This window comes from Drosophila pseudoobscura, chromosome X (genome assembly GCF_009870125.1).
Source record: "Drosophila pseudoobscura strain MV-25-SWS-2005 chromosome X, UCI_Dpse_MV25, whole genome shotgun sequence".
Taxonomy (NCBI): domain Eukaryota; kingdom Metazoa; phylum Arthropoda; class Insecta; order Diptera; family Drosophilidae; genus Drosophila; species Drosophila pseudoobscura.
The window spans coordinates 25,999,289-26,019,472 of record NC_046683.1 but is presented as its reverse complement, the minus strand read 5'-3'; the positions used below and the strand labels follow the sequence as shown (position 1 = coordinate 26,019,472).

The window sequence follows — 20,184 nt, the reverse complement described above, 5'->3', positions numbered from 1 at the left end:
ACAACTTGCGCCACAGCTGACTAACCACTCCAATTAAAAATATTAAAACTATTATTTAAAAAAATGTCAATTAATGTTAAAGACTATTGTTATTGTATGCTGCATTGCATACGGTATAGAAATCGTCTAAAGCTTTGTCCTTGAAACCAGAACTTCAACTACGGACAACAACTGGACTGCGGATATGAGGCCTAAAGACACGGCGACAGCCTCTGATCAGTGCAAATTCCTTTGCACTTTTTTATTATTATTATATTATTTTATCATTATTAACAGACAGTTGGTTGTACTGAGACCAGACTGTTTCTGATACTAATCTGTTAGATATAAAAGTATCCTTTATATTCAGGAGTATTGATTAGGTTATAATTCATTGAAAACATTAAAGCTGATGGAAGAAAGCTGTGAAAGCAAGGACATTTATCTCCATATAAAGTATACCAATTAATAAATTCGAAACATCATGTAATCGACGTGCAGTTGACTTTATTTGTTCAGGGATTTCTTCGTTAATAGGTCGTTTAGGTGCTGCAACAAGAGTCGACAATCTCTGATATCATTGCTTGAGTTTTTTTTAGAAAAAGACAGACTGTTAACAGAATTACATTTTTAATTCATACTCTGCCGCTAGCGAATCATATAACATATATGAAATATGTATTACCTTATGACTGCTAGGCCTAAACCTGAACACCCTAACTATTTTGTGTCTTTCAGTTTTCGATTATTTTATTAATGTATTTTATACCTTTAAAATAGAAGAGGTATTCTTTTGCGTCTCCTCAACGGTCATACTGAAAAAAGAGTAAAAATCGTACGTTTTGCTATTTTTATGAAAATATATACCTAAATCGCTTAAGTTAATGAGAGTCACATGTGCTTTGACTACTTTGAGTAATAAATTTTAAAAAATTACGATATAAAGGTACAAATTTTAGCATTCAAATTCAAATTAAACACAACCTCAAAAATTTAAATGGCGTGGCTTTTACAATAATGTACATACATATATTTGTATTATGTATAAGTGAGTTCCGTGATTATATTCTGACTATTAGTGTTGCAGATAATATACAAAAAATTAGAATTGTTTTTTTCTTATTTTCAGAAATCGCCCTTACCCCACATAACAGAAATAATATTCTCTTTTGAATAAATACATATGCATGTATGTACATTTATTAATGCATCTGACTAAATTTACTAATACGTAAATATATTTTATTTCTTTATTTAATTCATTGTCTTTCGGTAAGTGTGTTTTATATTTTTTGCACGTAAAGTATAGGAAATTTCGAGGAAAAAAAGGTTTGATGTAAAAATACTTAAACATTAACATACGAATGTACGTTCGAATGGCGTGTGACAAATGCGGTATATACAAAATAAATATGTATTAGCGCAGGCTATAAAATTACTAAGATATTGAATTAGGCACAAAAGAGCTCTTCCCCTTGAAAAGAGGTTCGCACGGCGTTTTAATTCTCTCCACCTATGCTTCGTCTCTGATCGCGGCACCGCTGCCCACTCGCTTCGTGTTCGTCAATAACTTGGACAGCTGAGTCGGACCTAGAATCCTAGAACAATATAACAGACTTTGGCGAGGCGCATAAAATAGTACATTCTTGCGGTCTGAAGAATCTAACAAAATACAGTTTTTAGCAGCGCATAAAGGTCCTTTTCAAGGACCCTTATTTTTTCTGCACGCAGTATATGTAAAATTCAAACATGGACAAAATCAAGTGAAGGAACTTTAGTTATACACCGTCTTTGTTATTTATCCAGCATAAAAACTCTGGAAAAATGGATCCATTCAAGAAGATTTCTGGCGAGTACCTCCTGTTGTCTACGAAACAAAACGCTTTTCATATAGAACAATTCTGGTAGCTTCTGGTCAATAGCTAGCTTCAATAGTTCAATTGTTGAAAATTAACTATAAAATATTCCTGGTTAACTTCTTCCGTTTTTATCTGCTTTCGGCGCTTTAAAATAGCCTTTTCATAGCACCAGAACAGCATAGCACTATGTGACCCATTTCTCATGCCAGGTTTATATTGGCTTTTTCATAAGCAATGTGCCGAAAAGAAATAGCACTCTTTGTTATACCCCATACCAAAGACTATACAATACCAAGATGTTGCATGAGGAACAAATTCTTTTCCAATTTTCGTTTGACGCTTCATGGTACGGGCGCGCGGGGCTATTACTTCAATTCTCTTTTACGCTACCTTCGCCTCCGAAATGCTACTCGGCTTCGTCAATGCCTCGGTCAGCATCTAGTCGGTGTGTCTCGAGAGAAAGAATACAAAAACAAAATATGAATCGTCTGCGTGCCGAAACCGTAGGGCAGCGTGGTCGCTGATGTCTTTGGTGCGGCACAGTGGGGACTCAGCCGAAATAGTAAAAAAAATTCTAATAGAGAGTTTTCCAATCGAATTTTCAAGATAGTTTTAGTTTAGGAGATATAAGCACTCAAAGTTTAACATTTTTTCAGTGTGCAAATATTTATTGAACTCATATTCACTAACTAATTTAGCAAGCTGAGACGGCCAAAGGTCCCACTGTGCCGCTCCAAAGACATCGGCAATCCGCGCCCACCGCTTCGACGGTGCTGAGGCTCGAGAGTCCAGAATTGCCGAACAGGCGAAACCGATGGGCAGCGGGGCCGAGGTAGAGACGAAGTACACGCGAAAAGGGAATTGAAACCCCGCGCGCTCCCTCGTGCCTTTTGGGTTCTAATGTTAGGACCCGCCATAGAACAGCTTTTTGGTCGCTCATGCAACATCTTGGTATTGTATAGTCTTTGCCGATACTCAAAGATTATAGGGATATGTTTGTTTTGTGAGATGTGGATGTGTGTAAAACAAAATGAAGCGTTTCCAACCCCATAAAGTACTTACATATATTCTTGATCAGCATCAAGAGCGGAGTCGATATAACCATGTCTGTCTGTCCGACCGTCTTTATGACTATAAGCTAGAGCCTATAAGAGCAGGAGCAACCAAATTGTGTATCCAGACTCTTGTGATATCCCATTGTTACAAGTCTTTTCAAAATTCTCCCCGCCCCTTCCGTTGCATCCACAATTTTTAAGATACGAAATAACTGAACGCAGAAACGTACGAAATTACAATATCTACCAGATTAGCGAATCTGGTTCGGATCGGATCTTTATTATAGCCAGAATGCACAAATCAATATATACAAAATTCACGAATCTGGCTCTGATCGGATGGGGGCGAAATTGTGAAATACTTGTAACAGTGAGATCTAACAGGATTGTGGATAAAAAATGTCGTTGCTCTAGCTTTTATAGTTTCTGAGCACTAGGCGCTCACAGGGACGGACATGGTTCTATCGACACGGTTATTGATGCTGATCAAGAATATATATACTTTGTGGGGTCGGAAACGCTTCCTTCTGGGCGTTAGACACATCCATTTTCACCACAAATCTAATATACCCCTATACTCATTTTGAGTAGCGGGTATACAAATTCTAATCAATTAGCATAAACGGATAAACGGGGTGCAGGAATTAACAGAAGAAAATAAGTACGGGTCGCGATTCCTCTCTTTCTATGTCTATCCCATCTCTACTGACAAGTACGAGTAAAATTCCATTACCAAACAAATCAATTCATAAAGAGAAAAACGAACTTATTAAATAAATTGTATAGGTTGTTAATCAGGTCACATACACTAGTCGGCATAATTATTTTGACGAAGTAAAAATCGTGTATTTTTTAGCATAACTTTTTTGTGACTTTATTAAGAACTTTTGATTTATTTTTCTTTTAAATATATAACTAATAGAAACTTAAAAATAAGGAAACAAATATATTTTCATTCAAACTTAAAAAGATTTTAATTAATAAGTAATTTCACAGTATGGCATAAGTATTTTGACAAAATTGTTTAATTTAAATAACAAAGTTTAAACTTTACAAAAGTGAAAGAATTCAGCAAAATTTAATAAAATATATATACTCCTTTAGCTTATTAATGCGCGTAGGACTCGGACTTCAGTTGGAGTTGTTTTACGCTTGGCGCATGATCTGGTTAAATTTCTGAAACCATTATTTTTTTTAAACTTATTACATTTATAGTGAACAGTTCCGTTCAACAATACGAGAGAAAAGACAATTTCTGAGCTCACTTCCCTTTGGCAAGCGGTATCTTCGGAGATCCTTCAAAATTTAGTGGATTCTGTAACACGGCGACTATAAAAAGTTATTGAAGATAAAGGAGGATATATATTTTATTAAATTTTGCTGAATTCTTTCACTTTTGTAAAGTTTAAACTTTGTTATTTAAATTAAACAATCTTGTCAAAATCAATCTTGTCTTATGCCGTACTGTGAAATTACTTATTAATTAAAATCTTTTTAAGTTTCAATGAAAATATATTTGTTTCCTTATTTTTAAGATTCTATTAGTTGTATATTTTAAAGAAAAAATCTTAATAAAGTCACAAAAAAGTTATGCTAAAAAATACACGATTTTTACTTCGTCAAAATAATTATGCCGACTAGTGACTGTCTATCGGGCATAAAAGAAGAGCTGCGGCTCAGAACTTTCCCGCTCGTTGAGGTAACCCAGTAGCGTATTCCCTAAAGATGTTAAATTGGGATTTGTTTCGACTGACCACTGCAACGTCAGTATTTTTTTAGCCTCCAAATTTTTTCTGTTTTGTGTGGGGGGGTTCGGATTGGCGCGTTGTCTTCCAGAAAGATCTCTCAATCTCCGTATAAGTGTCCAGAATATGCTGTTTCTGAAAACTCTACATTCATGTCTGAATTTGTTTGGTGTTACCACTAACCATACAGTATATACAGCGGCGAGCACGCGTGAATAAATGCTCATCACTTTTCAGTTTAATCACCTGTAAAATCTTACAAAATGAATTAATCCTTGTGATTTTTGTTCATAGATTATTTAATTTAGTAAGAAGGAAAACAAACAATTTTACTTCAAAGAGCTGCTTTTCTTTAAGATATTTTAATATTTTCATAAAAAATCCATGTATCAACTTTTGCACGTTTCAAATGTTTTACATAAATAATTTTTCTTTTTTAAGTTTTTCAGAATAAGTTTTGGCATACTCTCGAGTAAATTTAGTACTTTAGTATAGTATATACTTGCAAGGTATCATGCCTCACTACGACTTCACGCGCTCCCAAAAACTCATCCAATCCCTTTGATGAATACACATACTTTCCAATGTTTTTTAAGCAGAGCCCATCGATGTTCAATGGGATTTTTATCTGGACAGGCTTTTTCACGAATGTAGCCGTGTGATTCGGGTTACCGTCTTACTAGAAAGTGATCTCGACTATGGGGTAGACACATTTTGTCTAAAAAATTTGACAATTGACTCCCAAAATATGAAGATCATTTTCTTTCTTCATTATTCCATCGATTTTAACCGATTGGACAACATTCCACCAAGTGGAGCAGCCATACACCATCAGGCTTCCTCTTTCGTGCTTTATTATTTCCTTTACCTGATGCTTTTTCCGCTTTCCACTTCCAGTAGTATTCATTTCAGATTAAGACCGTTTTATTTTGGTAATATATGACAAAATTTCCTTCCTACAATCTTCCGTGGTCCAGTTTCTGGTTAAGTTGACAAGTTAGCTGTATCACCGTGTACGCAAAACGCCAATATCGTCCATATCCGCGTTAAAGGAGCGGATTTTAAGGTTCTACAGTTTTCACATATTTTTGCTGTTTGCACCAAAACGAAATGTTATTGCCCTGGCCAATTTTTTCCGATCCAAATTTGAGGTTGGGTTAAAATAAAATTATTTATAATGAAATAAAAAGTTAAATTACCCTGATATACACACTTAATCATAATAATAGGTACACACATCTACGTAAACTTTAACATAACAGAAAGCAGTTGTATTCAATATTTGAAACTTAAAATTAGTTCTCAATTATTCCAACAGTATTTGTTTTCAATAAAATAAACTTTATTACTATATTATAGGATAATGTTATAAAAGAAAAGAGATCAATTTGTACTTCAGAGTCAATGTCAGGCTGCTCAAAATAATAGGTACACTTCAAGTTTTGTTATGAAAAAAGTTTGTTAACTGATTATTATTATTTTTTTATTGCCTAAATGGAATTTAATAGTTAATATCCGATGTATCCACCTTTATTTTTTGTCACCTTTATAATTATTTTTGGAGTACTTTTAATAAGCGTCTGGCAGGTGTCTCATACCACAATTTTTGGATGCTCTCGCATAATTTTTGATTATTTGAAAATAAAAACCTAGCTAATTATACCCGATACTCAAAATGAGTATTGGGGTATATTAGATTTGTGGTAAAAGTGGATGTGTGTAACGTCCAGAAGGAATCGTTTCCGACCCCATAAAGTATATATATTCTTGATCAGCATCAATAGCCGAGTCGATTGAGCCATGTCTGTCTGTCCGTCTGTCCGTCCGTCCGTCTGTCCGTCCCCTTCAGCGCCTAGTGCTCAAAGACTATTAGAGCTAGAGCAACGATGATTTGGATCCAGACTTCTGTGATATGTCACTGCTACGAAAATATTTCAAAACTTTGCCCCGCCCACTTCCGCCCCCTCAAAGGGCGAAAATCTGTGGCATCCACAATTTTAAAGATACAAGAAAACCAAAAACGCAGAATCGTAGAGAATGACCATATCTTTTAGACTGCGGAATCTGAATTGTATCGTATTATTATTATAGCCAGCATCAAGAAAACAATTTCATTTTTTCTCGCCCTGTCTCTCTCTAACACACACGTAGCATAGGCGGCTATGCTTAGAGTAAAACATTAGCGCCTAGATCTCAGAGACTATAAAAGCTAGAGCAACCAAATTTGGTATCCACACTCCTAATATATCGGACCGAGACGAGTTTGTTTCAAAATTTCGCCACACCCCCTTCCGCCCCCGCAAAGGATGCAAATCTGGGGATATTCACAAATCTCAGAGACTATTAAAGCTACAGTAACCAAATTTGGTATCCGCACTTCTGTTAGATCTCACTATAAAACGTATATCTCAAAATTTCGCCCCACCCCCTACCGCCCACACAAAGGACGAAAATCTGTTGCATCCACAATATTGCAGATTCGAGAAAACTAAAAACGCAGAATCATAGATAACGACCACATCTATCAGATTGCTGAATCTGGATCAGATCAGATCATTTTTATAGCCAAAGGAACAAATCAATTTGCAGTGGCTACGCAGCGCCCGACGTCACGCTCAGACTGATTTTCTGTCTCTCTCGCACGCACGGCGTCTGCCGGAGGAGAGCCATACTGACTTAGTATCGGGTATAACTGTAGAGTTGCGGTGTCCGCAGCAACTCACAACGTTCCCCCTCGTTTTTTTTTGTAAATCTCCCCACAAGTTTTCGATTGGATTTAAGTCGGCAAATTTAAGAAGCCACTTTAAAACGTCTATTGTTTGGTCCTCATTTCTTTAACTGGCACCTCCATGTTTGACAAATTTTTATACCCGATACTCAAAATGAGTATTGGGGTATATTAGATTTGTGGTAAAAGTGGATGTGTGTAACGTCCAGAAGGAATCGTTTCCGACCCCATAAAGTATATATATTCTTGATCAGCATCAATAGCCGAGTCGATTGAGCCATGTCTGTCTGTCCGTCCCCTTCAGCGCCTAATGCTCAAAGACTATAAGAGCTAGAGCAACGATGTTTTGGATCCAGACTACTGTGATATGTCACTGCTACAAAAATATTTCAAAACTTTGCCCCGCCCACTTCCGCCCCCACAAAGGGCGAAAATCTGTGGCATCCACAATTTCGACGATACGAGAAAACCAAAAACGCAGAATCGTAGACCATATCTTTTAGACTGCAGAATCTGAACTGGATCGTATTATTATTATAGCCAGCATCAAGAAAACAATTTCATTTTTTCTCGCCCTGTCTCTCTCTAACACACACGTAGCATAGGCGGCTTTGCTTAGAGTAAAACATTAGCGCCTAGATCTCAGAGACTATAAAAGCTAGAGCAACCAAATTTGGTATCCACACTCCTAATATATCGGACCGAGACGAGTTTGTTTAAAAATTTCGCCACACCCCCTTCCGCCCGCGCAAAGGACGAAAATCTGGGGCAACCACAAATCTCAGAGACTATTAAGGCTAGAGTAACCAAATTTGATATCCGCTTTTCTGTTAGATCTCACTATAAAACGTATATCTCAGAATTTCGCCCCACCCCCACAAAGGACGAAAATGTGTTGCACCCACAATATTGCACTTTTGAGAAAACTAAAAACGCAGAATCATAGAATGACGCAGAATGACCATATCTATCCGGTTGCTGAATCTGGATCAGATCGGATCATTTTTGTAGCCAAAAGCAAGAAATCAATTTGCAATGGCTACGCAGCGCCCGACGTCACGCTCAGACTGATTTTTGTCTTTCTCGCACGCATTCGTTCAATATTATCGGCGTCTGCTGGAGGAGAGCCATACTGACTTAGTATCGGGTATAACTGTAGAGTTGCGGTGTCCGCAGCAACTCACAACGTTTCCCCTCGTTGACATCTACGTACGTACTCTTTTATATGACGTGTCATATTTTTCCAGTAGTAGTGTCTTTTTATTTTCGCTAGCGTTCTTGTTATGCCACTGTGGCCTCCTTGAATTGGGTCGTCATGGTATGTAGACAATATTTGTCGTATCTCTTTTTCATCTGTTATTTGGGTCACCGGCTGGAGTAGCGCTACTCTTAAAGATTTTAATATTTCATTGCCCATATTTTTAAAAGAATCTATTAAAACTGATTCAAAGATCTTTTCGCTCGGTGCCACTTTGAGTTGGCTGATTTTTAATATACCGGCCTCTTTTTCGAGCCTTTGGAAGAACTGACCTAGGTCGAGAATTCCATTAATATATAAATCGCTAACTTCAATTCTTGCGATAATTTTATTTCCATGTTTAAATAAACATTTATATTCTGTTATGCGCAAGTTCACTACTTTTCGTACTTCATCATTTGTAATGACTTCATGTACGTTGGGCTTAGATACATTTTTATGACTTTGCCTTGGCAGAAGTTCATATTTTTCTACTGTACAGTTTTTATTTTGTCTACTTTGTCGCCTGGTAGTTACTTTCAGGACTTTATGTTGCATGTCTTTGAGTTCGTTTATAGTAATACGTGAAAGTGCGTCTGCTACAAAATTATCTTTCCCCTTTAGGTATTCTACTGGGAAGTCAAATTCTTCAAGTTCTAGCCGCATGCGAGTTAATTTCGAACTGGGATTAGTCATAGAAAAAAGATATGTTAATGGTCTGTGATCCGCTTTTAACAGTAAAGTGTTTGCCATAAATGTATGGTCTGAAATGGGTAATTGCCCAATGAATTGCCGCTAACTCTTGTTCTGTTGTGCTCTTATTGCTTTCCCCTTTTGTAAATGAACGAGATGCATAAGCTATTGGGAGCTGAATTCCGTCACGGTTCTGAGTTAGAACCGCTCCGCAAGCTTGTTTACTAGCATCTGTTATAATGCAAAATTCTTTGCAAAAACAGGATATTGTAATAATGTGGGGTGCATAAGCTTTTCTTTAAGGTATTGGAATGCATTTTGGCATTCACTTCACCATTCAAAAGGAACATTCTTTTTACATAATCTAGTTATGTGCCGTGAATAGTCGGCAAAGTTTTTTATAAATCGACGATAATAATTGCAGAATGCTACAAATCGTCTCGCGCTGTCCGCATCTTGAGGGACAGGATAATTTTTGATGACGTCAAATTTCTTGTCATCTGGCAATACTCCTTTGTCAGTGCATTTGTGACCCAAGAATGTCACTTCAACTTTAGGTTATATTTCCTACATACATTAAAAACATCAGTTAAGTTTTTAATCATGTGTTGGTTAGCCGTTTTGTTTTTCTGTTGCAGATTAAGTAGCTTGGCAGATACAACTTCTACCGATTCTCCTTTTACTGCATTTGACAGTTGCATAATGATTGTAGGAATTGTCTGCTCATTACTAATTAGATTTCTCGCATGGCCTTTGAATTTTGTTTTTATAAGGCTTATGGCTGTTAGCTCATGCGTGCCTTTTAAGGTATCTAATAGATTCAAAGAATCTAGAAAACTTTGCAGATTTTCTTGCTTACCGTCAAACTCTGGGAAGAGAGATGCGGCTAGCTTGATAAATTCTGCAACTGTTTGTGCCATTTCAGAGATTTTTATCGTTTCCGGTTTCGTTTCGATTGTATCGCTTTCTTCTAGTGTTTCGATGTCAGGTTCAGCGTCGCTTGACTGAGTCGATTCGTCTAATTCTTTTAATTGGTCGGGATCAAATTCCGCCAATTGATTTAGACTTTCTGGCACTTTTATCTGAATGTGTCGCCTATTGGTGACAGTAATTAATCTTGTGTTTAGGGATTTTATTACCCTTAAACATTTACTTTTGTGCTCAGATTTACTAAGGTAACTATATTATTATGTTCCCTTACTAATATTTCTATATGGTTTTTCAGAGTTTCCGCTTTTAGGACTTCATCTTATTAATGCATTTGTAAGATTTATCGAATTTGTAACGAAATGAGTCTATATGTTTCGCGATTTCGTTCCATTCCATTCTTTTAATGGAATTATCTTACTTTTGTAAGAGTACTAACAATATACATAGTTCCTATACCTAAATATGGGTCTTCTTCTTTTATTAATTTTACCTTGACATATGGTAGTGTTGAAAGTACCATTGCCTTTTCTGCTTTTTTCCTTATCGCAGTGAATAAGTGGGCTACAGATTGCGTCGAAAACTTCTATATAATCAGTCTCAAACTGATGTACTGATATGTATTCGCTATGCGAATGTAAAACTTGAATCGCATTAATGCGAAAATTTGGATAGCTTTCGAAGACGTGATCTATTTTCTCTTTATTCATTTCTAGATATTATCTAGGTCATTTGCCCTACTCATGTATCTTTTCTTGATAATTTTGTTATGCTCAACATAGAGTGTCAGCAGAAATTGCAAAACCAATACTATCGTGATAATTAATAACACGATCCACAATGAGTTTATGTCATCCGTGTGATCAATTATCTTGACGTTGTTTACAACGTTGGCAGTATTGTCTTTTGCCTCACTAGAATCACTAAACCACCCCATTATGTAGTTTTAATTGTTTTTATATATTCAATGAATAGAATTTTTTTTGTTCTAACGTTCATGAAAGAAAAATGAATTTTATTTCACGCTGCAGGCCAGTCCACATATAAGGGAATAATCGTATTACGGCTCTTGAGTGTGGATGTGTTACGTAAACATTGGGTCAAAGTGTCTTTATGTTTATGAGCGTGATACTCTACATTAACTTTAGGCATATGACCACTTGACATATTGTATACACTACAATACGGTGGGCATATGCCTATTTGGCATACAACATACTTCACAACTCGCAATTTCGCTTAAAGCTCAGCTCTGTTATTCGCCGGTGTCCCTGTTTCTTTTTTTTTGTCACGGAACTGTAATACATTGGCAAATAAAACATACCAAACAAAATTTTGTTTTCAACACTTAAAGTACGATAAAACTAATTATTTATGAAAAGCTTCAAGGTGTACCTATTATTATGTAGTGTGTAGGTGTCAAGTTTATTTTAATGCATCAATAAGTCATTTATTTTATCCTTTTGCAATTAAGGTTCGTTTTTTTTTTTGTATAAAATGCCGTTTACTTTTCATTTCGTCAACGAAAATGTTTTTGTTTTGACAACGAATAAATCTTGCGGAATGTGAAAACGGGAACCTCAATTTATGTGTATTCAAAAGTAAATCGGAAAACTTTTGTGAATGTGAAAAACGGAGCCTGGCTGATTGACAAATAATGGGTATATTTCGAGATTAAGAAAGTTTTTTTAGTCATAAAAGAAAAGACTAAATATTAAAGTAACGCAAAAATGTTTAACATGTTTTATTTAATTTAATTTTTTTTTGTTGTATTTAAAACAAATTCATTAATATATTTAGTGGCGAGCACGCCACTTGAGTTCTTTAAAAATTCATCAATCCTTGTGATTATACCCGATACACAAAATGAGTATAGGGGTATATTAGATTTGTGTTGAAAATGGATGTGTGCAACGTTCAGAAGGAAGCGTTTCCGACTTCTTAAAGCATATATAGTATGTCTATTAATTGTTTGCACGGCACATAAGTTTGACTTAAACATGGAAAATATGAGTAAAGGCATAAGTTGGGGGAATTTTTTTTATTAACTGTTATCAAAATCTGTTTAAGCTGTAGGTATGACGAAAAAAAAGGGCAAAAGGAGTACCAATCGGATTTTATTTTGCCACAAATCATCCTTTTTTTTCCTTTAATGCATTTTCTTTTCGGCATTATACTGTCGTGTATATTTACATAGAAGGTACACATTCTTTTGTTTATTTAATGGATTAGACCAATCCAAATAAGATATTTCCACCACCATGCTTAACCGCTTTAAGTTTAAGAGTACCTTGTATCATGAACAGAATTCCTAAGGTGCCTAATATGTGGTTTTCCATCTAATCCAAACCAAATGATCTTAGTTTCATCTGAATACAACACAATTTTCTAATTTTTATGTGAAAAATGAACATTGTACAAAATCCGGAATTAATTGTTGGCAGAGCAATAACTTTTCAGGCTACTACTGTTTTAAGAGCTTTTCCATCGCGATTTTCAAAAGAATCGCGATAAAGGAATCAATTTTCTATAAGATTAGGTAATTTTATAAGAGTAACCTTATTGCATTATTTTGTACAATTTTGTAAACTAAAAAAGGTCAGAAATAAGGTTAACAAAGTACTGGCACACTTAGCATTTATTTTTTTAATGAGCTATGTTCTTGTAATTTGGCTATATGGTCACTTTTTTTTGGCAAGGATTAACATTAAGTTCTAGTTTTGTGGAACTGGTTGATATTCAATCTCAAAATACCGCCAATAGCTTAAATTTAAACAAGTTAGAGGTAAGGAAAAGAAACCACTAAATCTCAGAGGTAAATCATCCCACATTTTCCCAACCAAGCCCAATCGCAAGTTGAAAATGTGGAAATTACAAATAAACTTGTTCAATGGTTCAAAAGATATTAAAAACTTTAAAATTCGAAACGCATAGGCCGAACCAGGGCTTTAATCATCCCTGAATCGATTCAGTATTTTCAAAAAGATTAAAGATTTAAGATAAAATATAATCATTGTTTTATAGGATTAATGGAGTGCCACTTGTGAATAGCAAAGAATTTTTAAGTACGTTCCCTCTAGTAGTTACCAGTCTCACTTACCTGGTTCCAGACAATGCATTTCAGCGGAGAATTGAACACATGCATGTCCTAGTGCGAAACCACCCCTGGTTCCACGATCCATCCCCTTCGATTACCCGTAACTAGCTGCTCAAGGGGTAGCTCCGAACAAGTTACCATTAGAACGACACCACTAGGTTCTCGGTCGACTCCTCTTCGATTACCAGTATCTAGTTGCTCAGGACGTAGTTCCGACCTAGTTACCAGTAGTCGATCTGGAACTATTTATAATAAATAAATACAAATAAAAATTCGATAAAAATGTATATTATATTAGAATATATATATATATATTTCATATATGTACATATAAACTAGCTGACCCGGCAGATGTTGTTCTGACACACAACAAAAAAATGTTCTCAGTTAAATGTGGCTAATTTATAAAGAACAATTTTTATATGTCCCGGTGAAGTGTTTTCGGATTAGAGGCAATAAATAAGCAGATTTTTGATTTTATCATGTTTTTTTTTGTAATTTAACGATTCTTTGATAAGTTTTAAAAAAATCGTTTAAGGCTTTCTTTTTTTCCAGTCAAGCACCTTGTGATCACAAACTTTGCCCCGCCCACTTCCACCCCCACAAAGGGCGAAAATCTGTGTCATCCACGATTTCAAAGATACGAGAAAACAGAAAACGCCGAGTCGTAGAGGATGACTAGAATGCAAAATCTGAACCAGATCGTACCAGAATCAAGAAAACAATTTCATTCTTTCACACTCTGTCTCTCTCTAACACACAGGTTTCATAGTCGGTTTTGTCTATTGTAAAATATGAGTTCCTAGATCTCAGAGACTAAAAAAGCTAGAGCAACCAAATTTGGTATCCACACTCCTGTGAGATCGGACCTTGACGAATTAGTTTCAAAATTTCGCCACACCCCCTTCCGCCCCCGCATAGGACGAAAATCTGTGGCATCCACAATATTACAAATTCGAGAAAAGTAAAAAAAACCCACAATCATAGAAAATGATCATCTATCTAATTGAGGAGTCTTGATCAGATCGGATAGTTTTTATAGCCAAAAGGAACAAATCAATTTGCAGTGGCTACGCAGCACCCGACGACACGCTCAGACTGATTTTCTGTCTCTTTCTAACGCACTCTTTTTCGTTCAATGCAAGCGCCGCACAGTGGCGAATTCCGCCGTTTCAGCTTGCTAAATTAATAACTTCTGAATAAATAGAGATAACTTCATGAAACAAACTGCATTTGAAAGAAAAATCTTTCAAAATTGTATCTGCTTAAGTACATTATGCTACAGTGTCTAAAAGCTTCACAATAATGGGTTAAAGTTGAACTTTGTTGCCGGTGCATATTTTCCAACGTAAAATGCTCAATTTCTACTATTTTTTTTTTTTATCGAAAATTACTTTTTATGGTGTTTACTATAAAATATTATTTTTTAATTAATTTTCAACTAAACATAATAATAAAAAATTTAAAAATAAAAAAAATAATTTTTTTAATCTGAAAGTTGGTTTAATTTTGTTGTTTCTGTAAAATAATCCTCCACTTCCTGTTTAGTGGGAGGAATATCTAATAAACTTATCATTTCTGAAGAATAACTGCTTGCCGATTTAATTTGTGATCTCACATATCTAATGGATGAAATATATGGATCTGAAGAGGCTGCCAGCATGTTGAAAAGGTCTTGGTTTTGCTTAATTCGTGATGTCTTGCACGTATTCATATTCCTGTATTTTTTGTAATCTTTTTTTTTCGTTTCCTGGGCTTCCTCTGACATCTCTCCAATTGGTAGGCTCTGATGTTCAATTAAAATTTGACCATGTGCCAGAATTTCATGAAGCGTGGGAGCTAGCTTTGTTTTCAGGATATTTTTCCAGTAACAGCTCTGCAGTTATTAATACAGTAATTTTATTTTTCTCAAAGAATGTCGGTGATGGGCTTCTATCGCTTGTGTTTCCAAATCCTTGTTTGGGGCAGTCCATTTTTAGTGATAGTTTGTGTAAGAATTTTTCTTGAATAATTTTTTTCCTAGTCTTTTGTATTTCCTTGGCTAGCGTGCTGTTTTCGAAAGATTCTCCCTCTCGCAGAATGGTATATGCAAGTTTTAAAATGAACTCAATACATCTATGTTAAGTCTTGCATGCAGAACCTGGTCAAAACGCCAGGTAAAGGTCCAAATACTAGCCTGCATATTCATACATAACCAACAACATAATTGAGGTAGCGCGAGATTGAAAATTATTCTAATGTTAAGTGTACCTGAGCATATGGATTCATTAGTACCTACATTTTGAGCAGTTTTTCAACTTTGACTGGACTTCACAAAAATATTTACCTACATTTTCCCGAGACTTTTATTGTATATATTACCTAAGTCTAAAAGCCCTTTCTGCGCTATGGAGCCGTTTTGTTTCTGTACCGATTTACCTGTCACAACCTCGCACGAAAAACGGTCAAAATATGATTTTGTATGGGATTTAAGAGCTGTGATAGCACACTTAGGCCGGTTTTGGCCCGTTGTGATACCGCATAGGATCATTCCTTCCAGCGTTGTGAGACTTTCTGTCAGCAATTATCCCATCCAGATGCTCTCACAAAGTTCGCTATCTTCCTGGGACATAGTTTGGACATCTCTGAGATGTCGTGTAGAAAGGCTGAGCCCAGGTGCTGTAGCCTTCTTCTGCTGAGAGCTGGGCAGGAGCAGGAGGAAGCAGTTCCACTGTTTCCTCCTCTTCCTCGTCTCTACAGCTGCGACAAAAATCATTATGTGGGGCCCCCAGCCTGTTAGCGTGGGTGCCTATTAGCCAGTGTCCCGTGAGGGAACGTATTGCCACGCTGCACATTTTCCTGCTTAGCTATGCGACATCGTGGCACTATTTTACACATGTCGTTTGTTAGTCGCTTGTATTGCTCTTTTATAATGATCTTACAGATGGCCAATGGCATACAGATATCCTCCTTGTCTGAGCCATCTCGTGCAGAGATTTGCGGTAGTCTGCCACGGTGGCCAAGTTCGAAGAAATCGCACTTAGCGATTTGATCGCAGGCTGGCTATCGCTATAAATGTTTAGCTTGGTTGCCGTAACGGCAACCGCTTGTAGGCAGTCTAGAGCCTCCCTGATTGTTATGACTTCCGCTTGAAAGACACTGCAATGATCTGGGAGCCTAAAGGAATGCCTTATGTTTAGCTGTTCAGAGTAGATTCCCCCTCCGACTCTGTCGTCCAGCTTTGATCCATCTGTGAAGATGTTTATGGCCCCATCTGGGCCTGGGAGTCCCTCGAGCCATTCGTCTCTGTGAGGGATGATTGTGTCGAAGGGAGTGACTGTGTACTCTCTTGGAACTTGGTAGTCTGTTTTTGAGGGGACGGTATTGCTATTATTTAATATGGCTGAGTGACCTATGCACTGTGTCACCCATTGATCTGAGTCTCTTAGACGTAGACGTATTGCTGCTGCTTCTGCCCGTTCCTTTCCTGCGAGGTCAAGGCTCTGTAGGCATAGGATGGCATTTAGCGCATCATTTGGGGTGGTGCGAAGAGCTCCGCTGATGCATAGGGCGGCAGTTCGCTCGACTTTGCCCAGTTGCTTGGTGATTGCCCTTTTTGATAATGCCGGCCACCACACCGTAACTCCGTAGAGTAGTATTGGTCTAACTATAGCTTGATATATCATTGGACTATGCTTGGGCTCATACCCTATCTTAGCCCAATAGCTTTTTTGCATGTGTAGAGTGCAACCGTTGCCTTCTTTACTCTGTCTTTGACATTCAGGTTCCAGTTAAGCTTCTTGTCAATTACCAACCTTAAGTAACTGTCACTGTCGCTAAAAGAGAACCTGCATCCTTGTAGTATTGGAGGGTTGAGGGGCGGGATCTTGTATTAATTTGTGAATAATACGAGTTCCGTTTTTGAGGGATTTACTCCCAGACCACGCGATTCTGTCCAATCCGACAGTTGCGCTAGCTTTGCGGTCATTAAGTCGCACAGTGTTTGGGGGTATTTCCCCGAGAAGATAATCGCAACGTCGTCCGCATAGGCCACGACTTTGCGGCCCCCCCTTTCTAGGTCACATAAAATCTTGTTGACTGCTATGCTCCACAGAAGAGGAGACAGGACACCACCTTGCGGGGTGCCTCTGTTGACATACCTTGACTGGGCGGACGATCCCATCGATGATATCACCGTCCTGCATGTGAGCAATTGATCAATGAGCATCACCAAGTGACGGTCCACCCCCAGGTCAGTCAGGGCTTCTGTAATGGCACCCGGTACAACGTTGTTGAAAGCTCCCTCAATATCGAGAAAGGCTATGAGTGAGTACTCTTTGTGATGCAGTGATTTCTCTACAGCTGAGATCACTTCATGATTTCCGTGGATTTTCCTTTCCGGTAGGCATGCTGTGCGCCTGACAGCAACTGAGGCTGTATAGTTGTCCTCAGTTGCTGCCCGACGAGTCTCTCAAAGGTTTTGAGGAGGAAGGACGATAGGCTGATCGGTCTAAAGTCTTTTGCAGCTGAGTGCGAGGCTTTTCCTGCTTTGGGAATGAAGACTATCTTTGCCTTAAGCCATGTTCGCGGGATTGTACCCACAGCCAGTATCTTCCTGAAGATACCTTGTAGCCAGTGGATGGCCGTATCCCCGGCCTTCTGAAGTTGGGCCGGGATTACCTGGTCTGGGCCTGGCGATTTGAACGGGTTGAAGCTGTTTATTGCCCGGCTTATGTTACGTTTTGTGAGGATGTGATCCATCGAGGTTACCGGTCCCTCTCCTGAGAGATGTACCGTCTCGATGGTTGTGCACCCTGGGAAATGCGTGTCTAGTAGAATGTGCAGGGACTCCTCACTGGAGTTAGTCCACGTGCCGTCATTCCTTTTAAGATACCCTACCGAGGGGTTAGTTTTTGAGAGAATCTTGCGAAGCCTTGCGGCCTCTGACGTTTCCTCAATTTCCGAGCAAAATTTTTGCCAAGAGGCCCTTTTTGCTTTCCTTGTTTCCTTTTTATATAGTGACAGACTGATTTTGTAGTCTGCCCAGTGGCTATCCTCGTTCGCGCTTTTGGCCCTGTTGAAGAGGGTCCTGCAGCTTTTACGTAGGATGTCTATTTGTTTTGACCACCAGGGGTTTTTTCTTTTTCCCCCTAGGTTTGCTAGAGGGGCATGCTGCCGCGAAGGCTTTGTTGCATGCTTCTGTGAACCTGTTCACTAGGCGATCTAGGTCGTCTTTTGTGTCCGGGCATGATGGTGCTTTGGAGGGGGGTAAGTCCTCCAGGGCTGAGCTATATTTTTCCCAGTTGGCTTTCCTGGGATTAATATAGTCCTTAGGTTTCGGACACTCGAGGGATAGTGTGGTCTCGATGTATCTATGGTCAGAGAAAGGGTGGTCATCAAGGACTTGCCAACTCTTGACTATGTCTAACAGGTTGGGGGACACTAAGGTGATGTCAATAACCTCCTGTCGATTTTTAACTACAAAAGTGGGGTCGTTGCCCCGATTACAAATAAATAGATTTGAGTTAAGGATGAAGCTGAAAAGTTACTCACCCCTTACATTTGTGTTCGAGCTCCCCCATTGAGTGTGGTGAGCGTTTGCATCGCAACCTATTAATAGGTCTATGTCCGACCTCTCGCTGTCGCTGGCTAGTTTGCGAACAATGTCGTTGGGAGGATCGTTTCCCTCATGGGCCATGTAGGACGACATCAGCCTTAGATGTGTCCCTTTCAGCTCTAGTCTTGCCGCCGTGTTGTCGCTATCGCTATAATTATGGAGCAGAAAGATATTAAGGTGCTTTCTGGCGAGAATGCAGGTGCGGGTTTTACCTACATGTTGAGCTACAATTATCTTGTACTCCTTCGACCCTAGTCCACAAACCTTGTCTCCCACTATCCAAGGTTCCTGGATCAGGGCTACGTCTGCTCCGCTCTCTTCGAGGCGGAGTATAAGAGCAGCGGATGCTGCTTTACAGTGGTGGAGATTGATCTGAAGGAGCCTCCAGGACATCCTTAGTGTTCTCCACCACTGTAATTTCGGCATCCGGATCGTCCTCGACTTCCTCGTGGCAACACATCGCCTCGAAGTCGCATCTCAGCGTGCCATCGGTGGAGTAGCCCTCTGGGTTTACCTCTGTGTGATCGTCGGGTGCTTCGATCTCCGAGGCAGCGTCCTGCTCGACTGGCTTGTCGACAGGACGTGCCCCGGCCGCCGCATCCGACCTGTAGACCTTTACGGTCACAGAGCCCAAAATTGAGCTCGCCTTTGGCAGCCTCAATCGGGGCCAGCGACTCTTTGTTGAGGACGACCACCGCCTGGTTTGTGGGACCCTGTGTCGTCTCAACTTTGACCACCTTCCAATCCGCTGTTGGGAGATGGGGGTTGCATTTTTGCAACATTTTTAGGATGCGTTCCGGCTCCTTCATGGAGGCCTGGGGGTCCAGGCTGCTTTTCCAGCAGCTCGAAGAAGCGGTCGGCCAGTGCCGCTTCCACCCACTTCCGTCCTTTCTCTGGCAATCTGCGCGAATGATGTGTCAGGCAGTACTCTGGAGCGCTTCGGTGTTGGCCCCGGAGTCTCTTGCGAGCGCTGCCTTTTTGGCTGAGGGGCTTCCTTCTTCGGTGCTTCCTGGCCAAAGTTCGGCAGCACCTTCGAGGCCCACTCAACCTTCTTTATCCATTTGTCCGTCGGGCTGGACATCGACGGAGTATATTGCCAGCACTCCTTCTATCGGCATATGTAAAAGATTTGGCTTGGACACTAGTATATGGTGACTCATCACCCGCCACTTTACCAGCAGGCATAGCAGCCGCTGGATTGCATAGCCACTCTGCCAAGGTATCGGTTTTGGGAGCTAATTCACCACCCCCCCGACACCGGGATGGGA

General features: G+C 38.9%; 1 protein-coding gene across 19 annotated transcripts in view; it reads left to right on the top strand.

Annotated features, from left to right (window-relative positions):
- The first annotated feature begins 652 nt into the window (after nucleotides 1-652).
- Nucleotides 653-20,184, top strand: part of LOC26532449 (uncharacterized) — an 80,699-nt gene continuing 61,167 nt past the window's right edge. For 3 of the 19 annotated variants that reach the window (XR_004470726.1, XR_004470734.1, XR_004470739.1), the window contains exons 1-2: nucleotides 734-925; nucleotides 1,109-1,168. The gene's annotated coding sequence lies outside the window, so the exon portion shown is untranslated. The other 16 variants (XR_004470737.1, XR_004470736.1, XR_004470738.1 and 13 more) reach the window with 16 other exon arrangements.